Genomic DNA, 20732 nt, shown 5'->3' with positions numbered 1-20732 from the left:
AACAGTGCAGAGTCATCAAAGAGAAACAGAGGAGGAGAGATGAAGTTCAAGTAAAGAAGCTCATGAAAGATCTGCAAGCAGAAAAAGGGGCCGATGTCATTTGTGTCCGCAGTCAGATAATAAATACCAAAATAAATGTGCGAGATGTGGAAAATACACTAGTAAATCCCATTTGCATTTTTTATGTACCAAATGTAACTGCTAAATTTGACTATGTAATTCTAAATCACAAAAATTTATTGCGAATTTACACTTCAATTACAAATACATTTTGTAGTGTTTATTGAGGCCTAGTAGTAAAGATGAAAGTTATTTACACATGGAACACTAGTTTAATAAATTTTTTGATTGCACTCGGAACTAAACAGATACATTTTGAGTCTATAACATATTATTTTCACACTAAGATGAGTATTGTTTTATTTATTTTTTGGGTTATTGCCTGTTATACGTAATCTTTATATCGCTAAATGGCATTTCTGTATTATGATTGTACTTGACATTATTATAAAGTTAACTTGAAATTCATGTCACTTATGTCATTACTTCACAAAAATAAAATAAAGTATTTCAGTGAAAGTCGTTCGACAATATACAGTACACTCTAAATCTGAATTAGTGAATATTCTCGGATTGTTCAGCGATTCATAGAGCAGTCTAAAATAATTGAATCAGTGAAAGTAACCACTGTGAAATAAGTGATTAATATTTCACTAGTGAAATTTTGAAAATTACTGGAAATAATGTGAATATTAAGTAATTTACTTTGGAAATCTGTGAATATTCACAAATTTCTAGTGGTTATTTTCACTGATTCAATTAGTTTAAACTGCTCCATGAATCACTGAACCATATGTGAATATTCACTAATACAAATTTAGAGTGCAAATAATATTTTACTGGTTAATTAACAGAAATTATTTATCTTGGGTCTAATTGGACCAGAACACAGTTAGTGTGTGTTACATGTGAACAAAGTAGCAGGGTTAAGGCAAATAGTGAGGACTGATTGTGTTTTTTCCATCCTCCAGAGATGCAATGATACAAGTCATTAGACTCATAGAAGTATGAATGATCACTTGTGGCGAATGGACATAAAATGGTAAGAGAAGAAATTTTGGGAACTTTAAAACATGTTCAACTCATTCCTATATCCTACACAATGAAAGTTATTTGATGTCTCCTACAATAGTAGGTACTGGATTCACTATAGCAAAAAAATGAGTGAGGTAGTGCAATGATAGAAAAATTGACTCACATCTGAGAAGACTCAGATACAAATTTAAAGATTCAGATTGTGGTTTTCCACAGTTTTCCAAAATCACAATAGCTGTTGGCTGCTTTCATCACTAGCATTCATGAGTTATGATGTCTGGTTCTGTCTAAAAACCTTACTGTTGATAAGATAAGATTGAATAAAAATAGTGAATGGTTTGACATTGCATTGGTACTGACAAAATTATAGTGAGCTCCCAATTATTTTGGTACAGAATATGTTCATAAATTTGTAATTCACACAAATTAAAAAAAAAAAAGCAATTTAAAAGTGACATAACTTAGAATTCTTATAAAACCCACACAGCTTAGAACTGATATAAGATGTACACTAAAAACTTAGAAAAACACAAGTTAGAATCATCACAACACAGAAAATTACAACTTAACACCATCTTAAGTTAGTAACATTGCATCAAAACACCTACTTAACGAAAAACCACTTAAAAATAAACAAGCAACACCAAAACACAAAACTTAAAAAGTAATTTCTCAGAAATATTGTATGTTAGAAATACACAACCCTGAACCCAGTTAACTTAGAGTTATGGAAAAGGAATTAATATTTTAAAAGGTCTAGAGTGAGAATACTGTATCCACCCGAATGCAAGGTGAATGGACTGCAAAGGCAAGGCATAATGTATCTCTTTAATTTGGAGAAAATTATCTTCACATCACATGATATTGGAATTTGATAAAATAATTTTGCAGCTGTTACAAAATTTCCATTGCAACAACCAGTATGAGTACGTAAAGATTTCTAAACAAAAACATTTAAACTAAAGCCTAGTAAGTATAACCGACACTGCTAACCTCACTTTCATACTCTTACTATATTGATTAACTTAAAATGCACCTCATATATAATAATGCTGCTTCTACATTTTTTTGGTGTACCTAAACAGTTCACTTGAATTAATGTGTTGAAACTCTGTAAATTTCTTCTTCCATACTGAATAGCCTTACATTTTTTTCACTACAGTTTTGGTGCTATCATCATGGTGGCCACTCACAGTCACCAAAAATATTCCCTTATTTTTCCCTGATTAAAAATTCAAAATTTCCCTGATATTTACAATTACAAAAAAAAACAAACATACTTTTAATGAAATATTATAATGTTATAGAAAGAGATGGCTCACATTTTAGCACCCTGCTGTATTTTATTCATTATATACATACGGAAGTTCGTTAAATAACATAATACATTTTAAATATGTCACTTTACATTATAGCGTCCCTTTCAATGACCTGCAGTCTGTGTTTTGTTTTATGTCTAGAGACCGGAAAAATTCGCGAATTCATTTCGCGTTAGGCTAAAATACAAATAGTTATACCTCAGTGCTGCCTCTGCTATTGGCTCACTACTCACCTGGATGATTCTGGGCCAATGAGAAACACCCGACCAAAGCTTTATCGAATCTCAGGCTGCTACGTTGGGACGTCTCACAATACAGCAGCCAATGAGTGGGTGGCATTTGACCGAGAGTACGCAGAACTATGGAGTTCATCCTACAGGTCATTTAACCCGCAAATTTTTCCTGTCCCTAGAATGGGGTATTTCAGTGGCGAGCTCTCAAACATTTTTCACACAACTTTTGATAACTGTTCTTACATTCATTTTTGAAGTGTAACATTTCTAGTTGTGAAATATTCTTAGTCTTAGTACTCTCAACAAGGGATAACAGTACAGTGCAAATTTTACCTTGTGTTTGATTTAAAAATGAAACAACTAATAGATAAATCTTCACTGCATTACAATCAGTACTCCAATCTGTAGCTAAAGCAAATGGTTCACTTACTAAAGATTCAACAGTTTCAATTTAGTTTCACCAGCTATGCACTCCACTCGCACAGCTGTATTTCTGTGCAATTTTTGAGTCAGGAAACATAGCTCTATACAAATTACGCGAATGATCGGCTACTGCTATCGGTAAATTGTATTCTACCAAAAAACTTGTAAACAATAACTCTGCGTTTGTTACTTTCGTTTCTTCAGATCTAACGAAAAACAACGATATAGATTTATTGCTCGTCACTGCTTTAAAATGTTCTGCATGTTTCTTTGATTCAATATGACGTCTACAGTCATCCCTTCCACCATGTGCAATCGAAAAGTTACACGTGCATACATTACAAAACGCGTGGCGTTCCAAAACATTTGAAGATGACAAGCATGGCCATTCTTTTGAATAGTTTGGTCGAAAGTTCTGAAGAATAACGTTCTTATTTTTTTTGCCCCAGATAGGTACACATTGTTCTGTCACACGCTTCATTTCTACAACCGGCACTGAAGAACACAACATTATCGAACAACATAAAATGGTTTCACGTCTGTAAACACGACAAAAACACTTTGATGAAAAAAATGGCTTTCAAGAAAGTAATTAACACAACACAGGTTAGCCAAAGTACCGTACAAAAATTATTGTGATGTAAGTAGCTAACAAACGAAAATTCCGAGAATATGTACTAGTTGTATCGTACAACGGACGTAATACCGTACCATTTCTATTACAAAACACAAGAATTAATCTACTTATTTTGACAGTACATGCGCACATTTATTAGTTCCGTTATCTGCGCAACCACGTGATGTATTCGAACTGCGTTCACGAAACACGCACACCAGAAACGGAATTTTTTTCCGTTACCCAGCAGCACAAAGCCTTGTTTCCGTAATAAACCAGCCATGTTCCGTAATTCCGTAATTCTGTGTTAAATCCGTAATAATTACGGAAAATCCGTAATGGTTAGCAGCTATGCGGAAATATACATGACACAAAAAATTCCCGGTTATTAAAAAAATTCCCTGACATTTCCCTGATTATTCCAGATCAACGTGATTTCCCTGATAAATCCCGGTTTTCCCGGTTTTCCCGGTGAGTGGCCACCCTGTATCATAGATATGAAGAGACCACCAGACTGCTATGCCTCTAAATAAAATAGTTCTTGGAATAACTACAGCAGACCTGCCAACATTCAAATTTAAAAAATCATGAGATCCTCGATAAAAATTTTCAGGCCCATAAATACAGGTTAGATATAAAAAACAACAAATGAGAATCTTTAAATTTAAGTGACATACCTGTACATATGTTACATGGTCTCTGCTTCAAATTTTATTTCAACAAATTATAGATTGCAGATTTAATTTAGTTGAACATAATTTAGCGCTTTTGTGTAGTGATCATGCAGGGCCGCAACTAAAAAAGATGTAAAATAACATTCTGCTTGTGTAACACTATTATCACTGTTCACAGCAAAATTAATTTTTTTATTGGAAGCAATACACTTCACGTGTTAGTTGTGTTTTTTTGTAGCGACATGTTTCACAATGTCTCCTCTTCCACTATGCGAGATAGAAAAATCAGCACGGCACACGCTACAAAACGCAAAATTGCTTCCTTTACGTGACTCGAGTATTGATGGAAACTCGTTACTGTAAGCTTTCAGGGTTGGGAAAAAAACAGTTTAAAAAAAAAAAAAAAAATCAAAAAACATGTTTTTTATTGTTTTAAACTGTTTTATTTTGTTTTAAACAGTTTGTCACGTTTTAAAGAGTTTTTTTAAGTTCAAACTTTTTTTTTGTTTTTAATATTAATTTTAATCAAAACTACCACAATATGTTTTGCACATATGGTTTCAGCAGAAGTCCCATCAGGTGTAAGGTATATTGCTACACATTTTTGAATATGGAATTCCCTGGCATTTCCCGGTTTTCCCTGACTGTAGCCATTCCGGATATTATTAAGTACAAGGCAAAAAGTTCACCTTTCAAGGAGTACTTATTCAGTCCTGACTTTATGTAAGCTTTTGGACATACGCCATTGCTAAGCACAAGTATGTCTGTAGAAGAAAACTACAAAAAACACAAATGACAAAAAAACAAATAAAGCAAAAAATTGCTGTTGTCAGGATTTAATGCCACACAATACTCCACAACAGGAATATGATCAGTGAAACAAAGAAAAATGGACTAACAGAACGAAAAAAAAACCCACAAATGATGACAGCACAAAAATACTGAAATCAAAACATTGAGCACAACAGTTGAAACGAGACAAAAACACAGCAAAACGAAAAGACGAAACAAATACCTACAATAGTTTTTCAAAAAAGAACGAAAAAAAAAACCCCACAAATGATGACAGCACAAAAATATTGAACCCAAAAAAATTCAGCACAACAGTCAAAATGAGACAAAAACACGACAAAACGAAAAGACGAAACAAACATGACAGTTTTCTAAAACAGAAACAAGCGACGTTTCGGGAACTGCAATCTGCTCCCGTCCTCAGGCAGAGACGCACATGGTACGAAAACACAGGTGTGACCAAATTCCTGTCAAGTATTGTGTGGTGTTTATATCCTGACAACAGCAATTTTTTGCTTTATTTGTGTTTTTGTCATTGGTGTTTTTTGTAGTTTTCTTCTACAGACATACTTGTGCTTAACAATGGCGTATGTCCAAAAGCTTACATCAAGTCATGCACTCCCATTGCACAAATCTTTCAAAGGTAATACTTATTCAGTCCTGTAACACTAAAAGAGATTAAACCTCTAGTATGGTGGATGGCTTTGGAGAAAAGTACTCATCATGCAACTCTGCACCTGGCACATCAGTTACACAGTGCAGTAGCTTCGTCAGCTGGTATTGAACGTCTTTTCTCCACATTCGGGTTTGTGCATAGTACTGTAAGGAACCGGCTAGGAACAGAGAAGGCTGCCAAACATGTAATTGTTTTCCGTGCACTTAACTAACAAAAACAAATTTTAATTAGGTTAGATGAACTTAGTGGAACTGGCACCCTAAAAGGTATGACTGGTTTGACCCCAAGCAGTGCTGGTATTTTATGTTTAAGTGAGGAAAGTGTTTCACTTCAAAACTTCTCATCCTAGTCTGGATATTTATCACAATTGGTGACTTACAATGAGACAGTGATGCTTGCGATGAAAATGTCAATAAGCAGTTTTCGTTTTCGTAAGAAATAAAACTTTTTTTAAAATACATATAAAAAAACATGTTTAGAACAGAATGTTTTAAACATTGTGTTTTAAACTTGTTTTATTCAGTGTGTATTGTTTTAAACAATTTTGAACATACTGTTTTAAACATTTTGTTTTAAACGTGCCAACCCTGTAAGCTTTCGTAAAACTTGTTTTGTAACTTTTACAAACAAAATCTTGGGGCCCCAAAAAATCGCGAGGAAAGACTATTTTGGCGTGAGGGCGTGAGATGGACCTTAAAATCGTGAGCCTCACACCAAAATCGTGAGAGTTGGCAGGTCTGCTACAGATATTGGTACATGGCTTTGTATTCTCTTTGCATCTCATTTGCATATATTTTATTATGTATGTGCCTATGAAGTTCTAAAAATATAAACATTGCAATGTTCTTTTTGTTAATAATGAGTTTACTAATTCTATTGTTTTTACCCACACATAAAGTCTACTATATTTAATAACTAGCTGAAATACCTGGCTTAACATGGGTGGATTAAGATTTTTAACAGAGCATATGTTCTTTAAAAAAAAAGATATCCAATTTGATGCAATGTTCCAAAAATATTATTTTTAATCTGGCCTTCAAATTCAAATTTACTTAACTGATACTGTTTTGGTATGTTGGAAAAGATAATATAAGAAACAATCAATTAAGTCCTGCCAATTATGTTCTTTTGCAATATATATGTATGTGTGTGCATGCACCCACGCCCACACTTCCATGCCTCCGTCCAATGGGACGTGGCTACCTGCATGTGCCTGCACCCATCCGCACCCATACCCATACCCACACCTCCCCTACCATACATGCACACCCACTCACATTCCAACCGCCACCCATATTCTCATACACCCTAGTCCGAACTGGTTAGAGCCGGAGTGTTACATTTCAAACTTTTTAATTAGTCAATTTGGTAATTTTTCTTTGGCTTTAGTTAGAAATGTTGCAATAGTATGGAAAAAAAAAAAAGCCTATGTCCGTTTGGAATAATGTAGCTTTATAAGAATTTTTTTTATTGGTCCAGCAGTTTACAAGTTTACTTCTTACAAACAAAAAACAGATCCTAGCACTGAATGGATTAAGGGGTGGGAAAGGGATGAGAAAGTTTTTTTCCTCTTATTTTAAAAATTAAGTGTGCTAAATTTCATCGAGAAGTACCCAAATTCTGCTTTAAGGGATGGAAAAAGGGGATAAGGATGGATTGTTGAAAGGTTTTGAAGGTTGAGTGAGCAAACAATTTCAATAAGTTTGGAATAAAACTTGTAACATTACATTACCTATGCCATATTTATATAATTTAAAGGAACTGTTGCTTTTTACTTAAATTTTAATATTTAAGTACTTTCTGATATTTCATAAGTGCTAGTGTATTATCTGGTTAGAGCGTTTTCATAATCATGGCAATGTATGTTATTAATAACGTTTTGCAGTAGGTAATGTCATTAAGTATTAGTGATGACTTATTTAATTCTATTTGTAAAAGCCAATCAATTTTAAATTTAATAATTTTTTTGTTGGTTGGCCACGTTCACAAGTGTATCCACATAATTTTTATATTTTATACAATATACGTCCTTTATTAATGAAAGCCTGGGTGCTGAGATGGTTTTGGAATGTTCTAGAACATTTAGATAACGTAATGGAAATTGATAGTGAGGGAACTAGGACTCCTGATGTCTCTCTTAAAAAAAGGCGAGGTACTGAAAAATGAAAGTGTTGTGTTGGATAGAACTCACAGAGGATCATGATTCTTTTCAAATTGTTAGGTATTTATTATTGATTGGATTTTGAAAAGTGTTTTATGATTGGCCCTTTACTTTGCTTCACTCCAGGAGAAAGTAAGTTAACTCATCGATCATTATTGTTTAGTCATTGCTTGGAAGTCAACATAAATGGTGTGTTTTAAGCGGCGGCTCGCTAAATAATATTTTAATGTAGAATTGTGGAGAATTTATTGCCTGTTGTTCAGGCCATGCTGTTTCAACATTTTTTTGACTTTTTTAAACTTATATATTTGACCATAGGCAGCAACATAGGCCTCAGTAAAGACCTTTTTGATAATTGGTGGCCAAGCCGAGACATCAAGGAGGTCTCTGCCATGGGTACCATAAGTTGCCAGCAACTGAGGGTTTTTAATACCATCATTAGGGTTTTAATAACAGACATTCAGTAAATATTGTTTCTGAGCTATGAACTTTTTTTTTGGTCAAGTGAAGTTTTTTTTTCCTGATGGTTTTGTCTAAATCAGGTAAACATTTCTTGGTCAAAAAATGGCCACCAATTTGCTGCATAAATTTTAAATTATAAGAGAATAAAATGCAAAGAAATATTTCCAAACACTTTTATTTCAACCAAAAGTCCTCAAGTCAAGTACTATAAAAATTAGCATCAGTATAAACCCACACGCTACCATCTGCAGTGTTTACTAAATTTCTTCAAGTGTTCTAGGTATGTAACAGTATGACCTCTGAGCTATAGGGAGGTCTGGGCTGTTAAAAACTGTGGATTCGTATGAAAAACAAACAGAAACTCTTCTTTATAATTATAAATTTAATTATACTGCAGTTATTTTTTGTTACTGAAATTAATGGCCCGTGATATGGCATAGCGATTAACTTATGTAGCTAGCATGAAAAAAATACCAACAAGGTGAAATCTCAGCACATGACCTGAAAGCAAGACAAATATTTATATGCCCTAAGCTTGTAAAAAATCTTTATCTATATTTGGGTGGGTACAGTATATATATATTTTTTCAATTTCTTCCGCTTATGAAAAATTTTTAATTTTGAGATTCAGTTGAGAAGGATTAGCCCTCACCATGCTGAATTTTTCAAATAAAAAACCACAACTTGCACAGCAACTTCAACAATATATTTTACAACTTAAAAAGATTTGTGCACGTGTTGAAGTCAATATCTCTGTACCCTAATACAATTATTATGAAATGTATAATTATTTGCATAAAATAATCAGTAATTTCCACCTAGAGCTTACAAATTGTAACAAGGTACACTGGCTTGGGAAAGTAAAATGTATACTATTTTATATTACAAATTAAGATTAATAACTTAAAATCGAAACTTAAGTAAAAAATAAAAAATCCAAGATGGCAAAAGATAAAAGCAGGTGATCAGTTCTAAGCACAAGTGGATCAGACACAAGGACAGTGTGCATTAGTCGATGATGTGATACCCCTTTGAATAAAAAAATTGGCTGAGTCTGCCTTTTCAATATACAGTTAAACCTCATTAATACAAATCCGCTTAGTACGAAATTCCCATTTATGCAAAGTACTTTCACAGTCCCAGTAAATAAAGCATCTTTCCTATGTTATTCAGTAGTTTAGTTAATATGAAATACGAAGTAGTTTTGATCCCTCAAGTTGCTGTTTACATGTGTAAGTAAACGGTTAATCCGAATTTCACTACCGAAGTTCAAAATATATAATCATGTTTTCATAACCATCAAGTAAAAAAATGTTTCTTCAAAGACGTACATATGTATCTTACAGTGAAAAATGGTTAAAAAACAAGATGAAAAGTGTAATTCTAGTGGTGATGTTAGTAACTAAAAAAAGATGCTATTTTGTAAACTAAAACTATAAGGAAGGTAGGTACTCTATATCGTATTTATTCGCTAGAAGTGCACCTATGAAGAAGTTTAAATAATCTATGGTAATAATTTTGGGTATTTTATTTTGTTCGCAAGTGTGCCATAACCTGAATTTTGAATGTGTGTTGTTTTATAAAATGACTGCAAAACATAAATATAATGATACTAAATTGTAAGTCAAAAAACTAAAATTATCAAAGAAGTTGACATTGGAGAAAAGGAGAAAAAAAAAAAAATTTAATAGCTGGAGATTAAAAGCTTGCAATCGTCCTTGTTAGTAAAAAAAAAATAACGAAAAGATTGAATTAGCTTTTGCAAGTTCTTGTGGGTATATTAAAAGAATATATATAAGTATGTATGTATGTATATATGTATATCTGTATGTGTGTGTATATATATATATATATATATATATATATATAAAAGTGAGGTCCAAAACATGACAAAATACGTGCAGCAAATTTTCCAATTTCTGGACCTATGATGCAGAAGAAGGCAAATTACTTGAGATTAGGGACTTCAGAATTTAAGTTCAGCAGTGGTTGGCTAAAACAGTTTATATAATACAGTGTATATAATATTATTTATCATTATAATTATAAGAATTTAGAAGGTAATCAATTTATTTATGTCATAATGTTTTCCCAATAGTTTGGTTAATACATTGAATACATATAATGTATCCAGGTTAAATTTTCTGGCCAGGTTCGCAGAAGAATTGTTGTAGTAGCAAGCTTTGTCGCAGCGATCACTTCAATTGCTGGGTATCGACAGCGTACGCCCCTAGCGGTCTTTGGTCACACTCGATAAACCAGCCAAGTCAAGCCACCACCCTTCTCCACTCCTCCCTCCCCTGCTAGTTCAAATATCCCAGCAGCGCTCATCACGGACCTTGAAGAGAAGCTTACCTTACCACTGCCTTGAGAACAATGAAACCCCAAGAGAAGCCAGCCACTGGGATCTAGAAATGAAGGGATTTTGTACCCAATTACCATCAAATTAGCTCCTAAAAACTTTTTAGCGGGCCTACAGTCAGTCTTGTTTTAAGTTATGGTTTCACTATTCAAACTTTATTTTGCATTGGTAATTTTATACTTTACATAGGATAAGAAATGTACATAAACGGGTTGTAGGGTTGTCCGAATTTGAGAAACAGTTCACGAGTCATATAAAATTTCCATTTTTTTTTGTGAAATACATGGACAGTTAGGTTGTGGATTATTACTTGCATATTTTCGTTTCACATTATTTATCAGTTATATGCCGTGCAAAAAAATTGACACAGAGTATGCGATGTAAGTCCTAAACTATTTAATGTAAATTATCAAAGTATGTAATCCTTTAGTTCTGTATTAAAAATCTCCACATTTTAATTACTTTAAAAAATCATTTAATTATATTACAACAATAACACAATTTCAATTTCTTAGTTTTGACTAAAATCAAGTCAAAACCAAACCACTTTAACTGTGCGAACGCTAGTTAATTTTCAATGTAAATTTTAATAAAGGCAAAGTAATCCCCTCATTGTTTCACATAACTTTCATTTGTTTGGTAAGTGTTTCAACAAAAATCTAGAGATCGACCAATAAATGTGGTTAAGAAAACGAATAAATAATGAATGATTTGTGATTAGCTAGAATGGTGCTACATGAGTATTTTTACAATATTACTATGTCAACAGTTTAACGGTCGCTGTCAAAAAAGTTATTATGTGAAATAGAGTGCGTTAATTTACCAAACAGAATGTAAGTGAATCAGTGTAAGAAAAACAAGTTTGAACTTTTGTCTTGTAACAAAAATAAAAATACAAAAACCTTGTGTCAAAACAAGCTCACAATCACCTCAGTAAATATTAATTTAAAAAAAAAAATTAAAGTAGATAAAACTGTTTAAAATACACTAAATACTGCCTTTATTTACCTGCATTCATAAACAATTTCTCTTTATATTTAAAAATATTAAACTATGTGTCTAAAAAAAATTAAAACGGAAGACACTTATATTGAGATTCTAAAAAGTAGATACTTATTTAAACACGAGGTATTAAAGAATTCCTTCATTACAACTATTGTTAGTTTGAAAGCTTTCAACAAATGTTTGTGGTAAATTAATTTAGTCCTGACATTTGATGGTCGATTATTCCTCTGCGTTTTACAAAATTATTATTTTTTTTACATATTTCACATGCTAAACCAACACTTACATTTTTGAACAAGTTACTGATTTGTGAACCTCTCTCTACATGTGTCAGTGAGTGCATGTGTATCAGCCATTTAAGTTTGATAATGGACTATTTTACAATTGTTGATGTTCAATAAAAGAGTACCTAATAACAAGATGATTTTACTCTCAGTATAAACAATTATGTTTGCAAAGGAGTATTCTAAAATTGTTGGTAATAAAGTTTATATTTAATTTTATTACCAAAACATGTTGCAAGGCAAAAGTGTCCTTTGTGTTTTAAATTAAAATGGAAAATTGTATGTGGCACAAACAGAATACATTTAAAGAAAAATGTTTTCTCATTTCAGATGTCTCAAATGGATTTTGAGGAGTAAAAACGACAAGCTTTTGGAATTTCCAAATAGTTAATTAATACATTATGTAGTATGTGCTGATCATTTTAATACCATTAAATGTTTCACAACCTGTGGTAATAACACTCATGGGTGACTCACCGACCAGACAGGGGAAGGTCACAGCATGCGCTTGCAGTGGTCAGGACCAACAATAGCCTGAGCTCACCTCCTGGCTGCATGCACGTAGGGCATGGTTGAGCCGGGGCCAAATTTTCCTAACACCCCAGTAGGAAACAAGGCACCATGAATGAATTACGTATTGAAACCTCAGTGCTCTCCGCGGTGCAAATAAATAGATAGGGTGGCACCCAGGGCCTCGTTGTTAAATCTGGGAGGCATTTAAGTTTGAAAAGCTGTTTCGAAACGAGATCATTTCTTTAGGAATAATTTCACTTCCTGTTAGTATTATAAGATAGGATTGCACATATCTACCACATTTATTTACATAACTTGTGATGTGATTTAAGTTACAAACATGTTATTGTTTTATTTCTCAAAAGCTATTTACAGAGTTTACATTGTCCTGGTTTAGAATGATAGTATTAGAATGGATATTTTACAAATCACTCCTGGTCAGTGTGGAGTTTAAGAAAAGAAGAATGTTTGACAGCAAATGCACAAAATATTTTAATTAAAATTTCATAACATGAATAAATTCAAACTTTTGCTGGATTCGCAACACAACCAAAAGTATGCGGGTCATTTACATAAAATAAAATTTAAATTAATTAAAAAATACATACTTTCATTAAAAAAAAATTGTTTTAAATAATAATAAACTAAAAAAGAACTACTTCTTGGCTTCTAGGTTAAGGCCACATCCCTGTGAATGATGATGTGCCTGATGTTTTGTCATGCCTTGTTGCAGACATTATCACAGGCAATAAATAACTTAGGCTTTTTTTTATTGTTTGTCTGAGAACCCCAAGAACCACCCATGTTTTGAGTGGCCCCTGAAGATCCTTTTAGCTTCGGAGTACCTGACCAAAGGTCGTATCTGCTGCCTATGGTGAACCTAAAAAAACTATATTTACATATTTTAGTTTTAGAAAGCCCTGTAATTTTTTTTATTATTACGCTAGCCCTACACTAGAAGAGAAGAGGTTGTCTCCGAGAGCCGCCCGAGGGCCACACATGGTAAGGGGTCGTCCATTAATCACGTGATGTTTTTTTAGCAAATTTTCAACCCGCCCCCCCCCCCCCCCCCCCCAATAAATCACGTGTATTTTTTTGGTACAAAATATTTTTAAAATTTTCAGAATATTATCTTTAAATATAGGTATAATCTAATTTAATTCTGGAAAATTAAGCACAGTGATAAAAATGTCCAGACATACATTAAGGTTGCAGGTTTATTCTCACTGGCATAAAATAATAAAGGAAAGGCTTATATGTGATTTACGCATGTATTCGGCGCCAAAATCACAGTCTTACTGGCGACTGGCAAGCCGAGCCGGGTGGTTCATGTTGCGGCGGGCGGGGATATTGTTGCCTAGCTACGGCGAGTCAAGGTCACGCGTCCCTTTTCGGTTTAGTAGAAATCGCGCGAAAAAATAAATACACGTGATATCTCTCTACACCCCCCCTCCCCCCTTGTGATATTTCGTGATTTTTCCCGACACCCCCCCCCCCCCCCTTTCGAACCTCACGTGATTAATGGACGATCCCTAAGCAGGACCCCAAGTCAGATCTCTGAGAAGAGCCACTATCAGGTTAAGATACATTTTACAGTAAATTTGATAATATTCATTATTTAGTGAAATATTGAAAAAATGATTTATGACCCGCAGAAGGGTCACCCCTATGTATGGGTCGCACTCTTAATTTTGGGCAAAAAATCTAACATTTTCACCCTAAGGGTTGCCCTCCAATAAGGGTCGCGCCATATATCTGTCTTCACTAGAGTTCTGCGGCTACAAGTGAAGACTGTTTTCCCCTCCGTTTATCATTGTCTGTTTACTATGGGAGGGCAGGCAGCCCACTTCTATCCTTCCCCTTCCCATAAATATTAATGACCCCTCCAATTCCTGCACTACATAACAAAAAGAGAAAGGAGAAGACTGCCATTTTTTATACCCATGTTTCCCTTTCATCTATTGCAGGCCCGCCGTTTTTACGGATTTTATCCGTTTTCACGGATATTTGAAGCTTAAAACGGACTAACGGATAAACTGCGACATTCACAGATATTTACGACGCTTCACTGATATTTTCATATTTGAATTTCGTTCGTGTAAATATTTACATTCAACTACCTATTTGAAGTTGTCAAACCATACAAGCATTCAACAGTAAAACAAACACTCACATTAGGTGTAGCGCCATGGAACTTCCAATCGTTTAGCCACAAACCAAAAACATATACTCCCACATATCGTTTCATGAAGTACAATATCTATGGTTTCGGGGGAAATGTTTTTTGTTTGTTGAGTTAAACGCTAAGAAGTGTCATGGCGTCAGTAAACACTGGTATTTTTTGCCGTTACAATGTTTTAGGTGCGGCATTTGTTTACAAACTTCTTACATGATTTAAGTAGTAGTTTTGGTCATAGCTGATTGTGATGGAGAAAAAACGAAAGGCTTCGCCAGACAGATCACTTTATAAACAGCATTATCGTAAAGAATGGGAGCAAGAATTGAAATGGTTGAGGCGTGGCAAAACAGAATTTTCCGCCGTTTGTTCGACTTGCAACTCGGAACTGAACGTGACAAAGGGCGGCTTGAAGACGCAAGTTCATGCGAAAAACCAACGAGCTGCTGATCAGAGTTGATCTTTGACGAGTTTTGTAACCAAACCAAACAAAATAATTGATGCGGAACTGTTATGGGCAAACTTTGTTTGTGAAAACAATTTATCTGTGAAACTCAGTGATAATTTCACGAAACTTGTCCCGCAAATGTTTCCAGATAGTGAAATCGCAAGAAACTTTCATTGTTCTCCCACTAAAACTAGCCAGATAATTATTCAATCTTTGGGTACATCAGCTGCAGATTATGTTACCTATGCAATGAAGACACAATTTTTCACACTGATGATTGATGAATCAACTGACAGTCACTAGGCAGGCTGTAGTGTTAGCAAAGATCTTTCCATCTGAGATTGTTGAAACTCATCTGTACAAAGTGTTGGTTTTGAGTGGTGCTGCAACTGGAGAAAATCTGCTGTGGAAAGGGTTTTCAGCAATCTCAAGATGGTTAAAACTGTTCACAGATCATCAATGATCACCAATGTTAAATGCGCTGTTGCATTGCAGAATGAGAACATCTGCAGGTCTGGCTTTCAAGCCCACTGACGAGATGCGGAAAAGAGCACAGAACATGAAAAAGTAGCTAGTTAATGATGTGAATGGCATTAAGTGTCACAGTATGAAATTATGGGAAAACATGTTTTCCACTGCTTTGTAAACTTGTAAAGGCAATGCTTATTCTTCCACATAGCAATGCAGGGGTGGAAAGGATATTTAGTAAGCTCAACCTTATCAAGACAGCGCACAGGTCATGTCTTGAATCGCCAATGCTAAATGCTTTGTTGCATATATCTTCTAGGAAGAATATGGCAGAATTCCAGTCAACAGAAGAATTGAGGAATAGGGAAAAATATCTGAAAAAGTGATATTTAAATACTGCCAGTGTTGAAGTGTAGGATACGTGTGTGTGTGTAAATACTTGTATAAAGTGTTAAAAATTGAATTGTTTTGATTGAAGTATAGTTACGTACATTATGATCAAGTAACTTTCATAAAAATTGCATATTTTTTTGTATTTTTAAATGTACAGGATTTTACAGGATATTTTATATTCAAAACAAGGATATTACAGGATATTTCACATTTCAATCAAGGATATTGTTTTCAAAGTGGTGGCAGCCCTGATCTATTGTATTTTTTTCCCCATCCCTTTACCCCAGAGAGAGAGGAGAGAGGAGAGAAAAGAGGCGGAAAGCTACTCTTTCTCAGTTCCTTCTATAAAAACTAGCACTCATGTTACTGCAGTGCTTACTGCCAGGCTGGAGGAATATAAAAGCTCTTATAAACACCCCCGATGGCTAAAGTTTTGCCACGGAATGCTGAATTGAAAGCGTAGGAAATCTAATGCAAAAACAATAATAATTGGACACAGTTGCATCATAAACACCTGTCAAGATAGGCACATTAATTGCGTGGGTGCCAGTTCATGAGAAATTGACAACCCTGAGACTGCCACAGGGCCGCATCCATGCACACCCCCCTCCACCTATAACCAGAAATATGGTAGCAGTAGTTTGTTTTCTGTTGAAGTTAGTTAACATGTATTTTGCCACTCTTGTAGCTGCGTGATTTGTTGAATGTTTAGGCCTAAATCCAATTTGCTGATTTGAAATTTACATTAGATTTTGCATCCATGTTTCACCAGCTGGCCATGCTTCAGTGTATGAACAGTCTACTAGATCAATGGCCAGCTTTGAACGAATATTTTGATTATTTTGAATCAAAAGATGGCAATTTGTAATTGGTTCAATGAATCAGAACAACACTGCATTCATTCATGTTCGGCCAAATTGTACTTTCTTTTCCTTCAAGCAGTTCTGCCACAATTTGCCAAGTTTAATGTACTGTTCCAGCAAGAACAATCATACCTACACAAATTGTACAATGAGATATGTGTACTGCTGCAGAAAACAATTGCCAGTTTCGTTCAGTTTGGTGTTGTACAGAAAAGTAATCTGACCTCAATCAATTTTGAACGACAAAACCAACTGTCTGATGCTTCTCTATTCATTGGTCATTCAGCTCGTACATTCCTAGCAGAGAACTAAATATCCTCAACCGAACAAGTAGAACTTTTCAACAACATAAGGAAGTTTTATGAAACTGGGACCAAAGAGCTCTATCACCTTCTGCCGCTACATGATCATGTTCTTCAAAACATAAGACTTTTCGACCCAGCCAAGAAAGAATGTGGAGAATGGGTTAAGGTGGAAAATCTGGACAAAGCTTTCCCAAATGCCATTTTTAATGATGATCATGATTTCTTGAATGCTGAGAGTATTTTGCTTATTCACGTGTGGATTTATCTGCTTCAGACATTCAGCCTACAGAAGACTATTATCTATTAATGTTTTCTGGCAAAAAGTGTCCAAGTGTGAGAGAAATGGAAAACAGCATTTTCCAACACTCTGCAAGTTCGCATCAGTAATGTTGATTCTCCCTCACAGTAATGCGAGTGTAGAGAGAGCATTCAGCCAATCGAAACTCACCAAAACAGCACATTGGTCATCTCTGCAGTCACCAATGCTAAATGCTTTGATGCAAGTATCTGCTAGGAAGAAAAAAGTGATTTCATGTCCACTCTTCAGATGAGAAAGAAAGAAATAAATCTCAAAAAGTGACTGAGTTGGTTTGTGAAAGACAGCATTTATTTCAACTAAGTATAGCTGTTCACAACCGCCATGTATTACTCAGCAACGAAAACATAAACAAGCTAGCTTCACGATCACAAACAATTTAATGGGTAGAAATAACTTTATGGATTATTTATGTATTGTTTCAAGCGTTTTCTTTAAAAATGTGTGTCCATTTTAACTGGGCTATTTTTAGTTTACCAGTCTTTTAGTAACAAAGGCGAAAACATTTTTGATAAGTTTTCTAGTTAAAATTTTGGTGTATGGTTATTTAAATTAGAATGGAAGGATTTTACAGGAATTCAGTTTAAGTTTCTAGGATTTTTTTTACTGGATTTCTACTTTAAGTTTCCACGATTTTCCAGAATTTTTTAGGGCTGAAACCAGGATTTAAGTTAGAAACAAGTGGCAGCCTGATCTGAGCGGCGGCAGCAGCAGCAGCAGGAGGCAGAGATTATATAATTATTTTCTTAATTTCAGACAGAATTTTAAAAATATCTCAATATTCTTTATACAGTAAACTCTCGCCAGTCCGTGGCCCGAGAATCCGAAGTTCTCAGAAATCCGGGGTATTTCCGAAGTGACATGATCGTTACTGTTTAGATGTATGTATCACTATTCTCAGTGGATGATAAGAGCGACGCTCACTGATATTTATAGCGCGGTAAAAGGCTGGCGCGCAGTCATCTCGTTCCCGTCAGATAACTGTGAAATTTGAGCGGTGACCGTAACATTATATGGCGGGAAAATAAAGATAAAGGTGTAATGCCTTTTCCTCTGGTGCTTTCAAGAAATTTTTTAACGGTTTTTTACACCTAAAACTTCAAAACCATGCCTTTTAGCCATTTTAACTCCTCTTAATCCGATATAAAAAAAACAGTTGGGCATTAGCAAATTCTTAAATGCTTTTCGTAAACAGACTCCAGTCGGATATTTAGAGTAGGTTGGAAATCGCGTAGGTTTTCCTGAAGCTCTGGGCACCGTGTGTCAGTGTGTGAAACATGTTGCCAGTGACAAGTTTCCTAGCTGTGCGCGGCACACGACTGTAGTTGTCATGCGTCACACGCCGGGAATGCTGGCCGGAGGGAAGGTGAGTATAGTTCATTTGCGGTAAAAATAAATACTCTAACCGCCCTGCTAAATTTTTCCATTAAAGAAATTTTGAAGTTTCAGAGATTTTCCAGCAGAAATAATGTTCTGTAACTAACAAACAAATTGTATCAAAAAATTAACGGTAAATGGCTGCCGTGGGGGGCCTTAAAAAAATGTTCATTTTACCGGGAATGGACTATACAACCTGGCTTTCGTCGCATGCAGTGTGGAGTAGGGGAGGAAGGATGTTGACAGTTTCACACGCAGAAAATGGCTAGAGGGCTGGAGAGAGGGAGAGAGATGGTTTGTTGTCTGGGAGGGAGAGGTAAGCCGTATGACGTCATGCATCCCCTGCCTTTGCAGCCGCCAGCCTGTCTAGACGAGATTCTCGCACTCCCACTTACGTCGCACAAGCTACTGCTGCCGTGTTTTTAAACGGACTGTCCAATTTTTTTTCTCTTCTTATACGAACATTAGTAAGTGCACTATAAACCAACACAAAATATATGCTGCATGTTAAATAATAGCTTTGTATAAGCTTTTATTGTGAGTTTTACCATTTTTTCCCCGATTATTTTTGTTTTGTGCCAAAATTTCAGATTTTTTGATGGTTCTAGTGTACAATTAACTAATGATTTTTTTTTTTTATTTCTCCCGTTTCTCTTTAGTTTAACTGGACTGGCCGTGTGTCTGTGAGGGAGTGGCCTTGAGTCTCTTGCCAGCTACGTATCGCTTCTCTCAACCGCCCCTCCTAAATTCACTTCCCCTTATCAAGGGGCTTCCCGTTTCAGCGCACGCCACATTGCTACGCCTAGCTCTTTCACATCAAAGTGCGACTTCGGGTGCCATTAATTTAATTTAAGATGACTTTAAATTACTTTTTACACAATTTACTACCAACTTGAACAAATGGGTGTGTTAAATTTAATCAGGCCAGGCTGTAAATTTTCAGGAAAAAAAATTTCTCGGGTGCTTCATTTACTATGAATGAACTATACTGGTATTGCTTACGTACCATTCTGTTAACTTCTCAAGTGTCTTGTTTATTATGACGTCCTGTGGTAGTATTACATGTTCATTGACTACCATCTTATCTTTTAGAATTTTTTTTTGTATTTTAATGAACATTTTTCAAAAATCCGAAGTTTTCAAAAATCCGAAGGTCATAAATCCCCGACACCCACGGATTTGCGAGAGTTTACTGTATATATATTTTTAATCTTTAAGAATAGAATAGTGGCTATTAAAACTTATTAGAATAGGAATGTAAATTAAAATGTGATTAATCCAAACACGCTTGTCACTGTTTCTTGGCAGACGTTGCCAGGAAGGACAGGAAGGATATCTAGGGCCCCGCGCTGATTCAGACATTCAGCAGTCAAAACAAAAATTTCCTTTCTTCTATAAACTCACCCTCACTCCCAAGCCTCCAAGGACACAGCGAGGTTAGAGTAAATGACCAATATGTTATCTCATTCTTGAGTTGTTCTTGGGATATTTTCATCACTCCTAGCCCTTTTCCTGGTAGGACGTTTTTCCCTTCATACACCCCTCTGTAACACCTGTTCAACCAGGCTTAGCAGTTACACCTCTGTGAATTGCATACCAGCCAATGATTTGAAATAAAGAATAATAAATGGTAGAATGAAATAGCAAAACATGCTGAAGTCTTTAATTTGTAACAAGTGCCAATTTCATTATTTCTGCATCGTCTAAATACATTTTCTGAGTGGTTACTAAGTATATCCATTTTGATTTTAATACTGTACATTTTACAAAC

General features: G+C 34.9%; 1 protein-coding gene across 2 annotated transcripts in view; it reads right to left on the bottom strand.

The window, feature by feature from the left end:
* LOC134529327 (protein son of sevenless) overlaps positions 1–20732 on the bottom strand; it is a 386073-nt gene that overhangs the window by 33806 nt on the left and 331535 nt on the right. Inside the window, exon 26 of one of the 2 annotated variants that reach the window (XR_010074532.1) lies at positions 20366–20514. The exons of the other annotated variant lie outside the window; for it this stretch is intronic. The gene's annotated coding sequence lies outside the window, so the exon portion shown is untranslated. The remainder of the gene's footprint in view (positions 1–20365; positions 20515–20732) is intronic. 2 annotated transcript variants of the gene reach the window in all.

Source organism: Bacillus rossius, chromosome 2, assembly GCF_032445375.1.
Source record: "Bacillus rossius redtenbacheri isolate Brsri chromosome 2, Brsri_v3, whole genome shotgun sequence".
NCBI classification, from domain to species: Eukaryota; Metazoa; Arthropoda; class Insecta; order Phasmatodea; family Bacillidae; genus Bacillus; species Bacillus rossius.
This window is presented reverse-complemented; position numbering and strand designations above follow the sequence as displayed.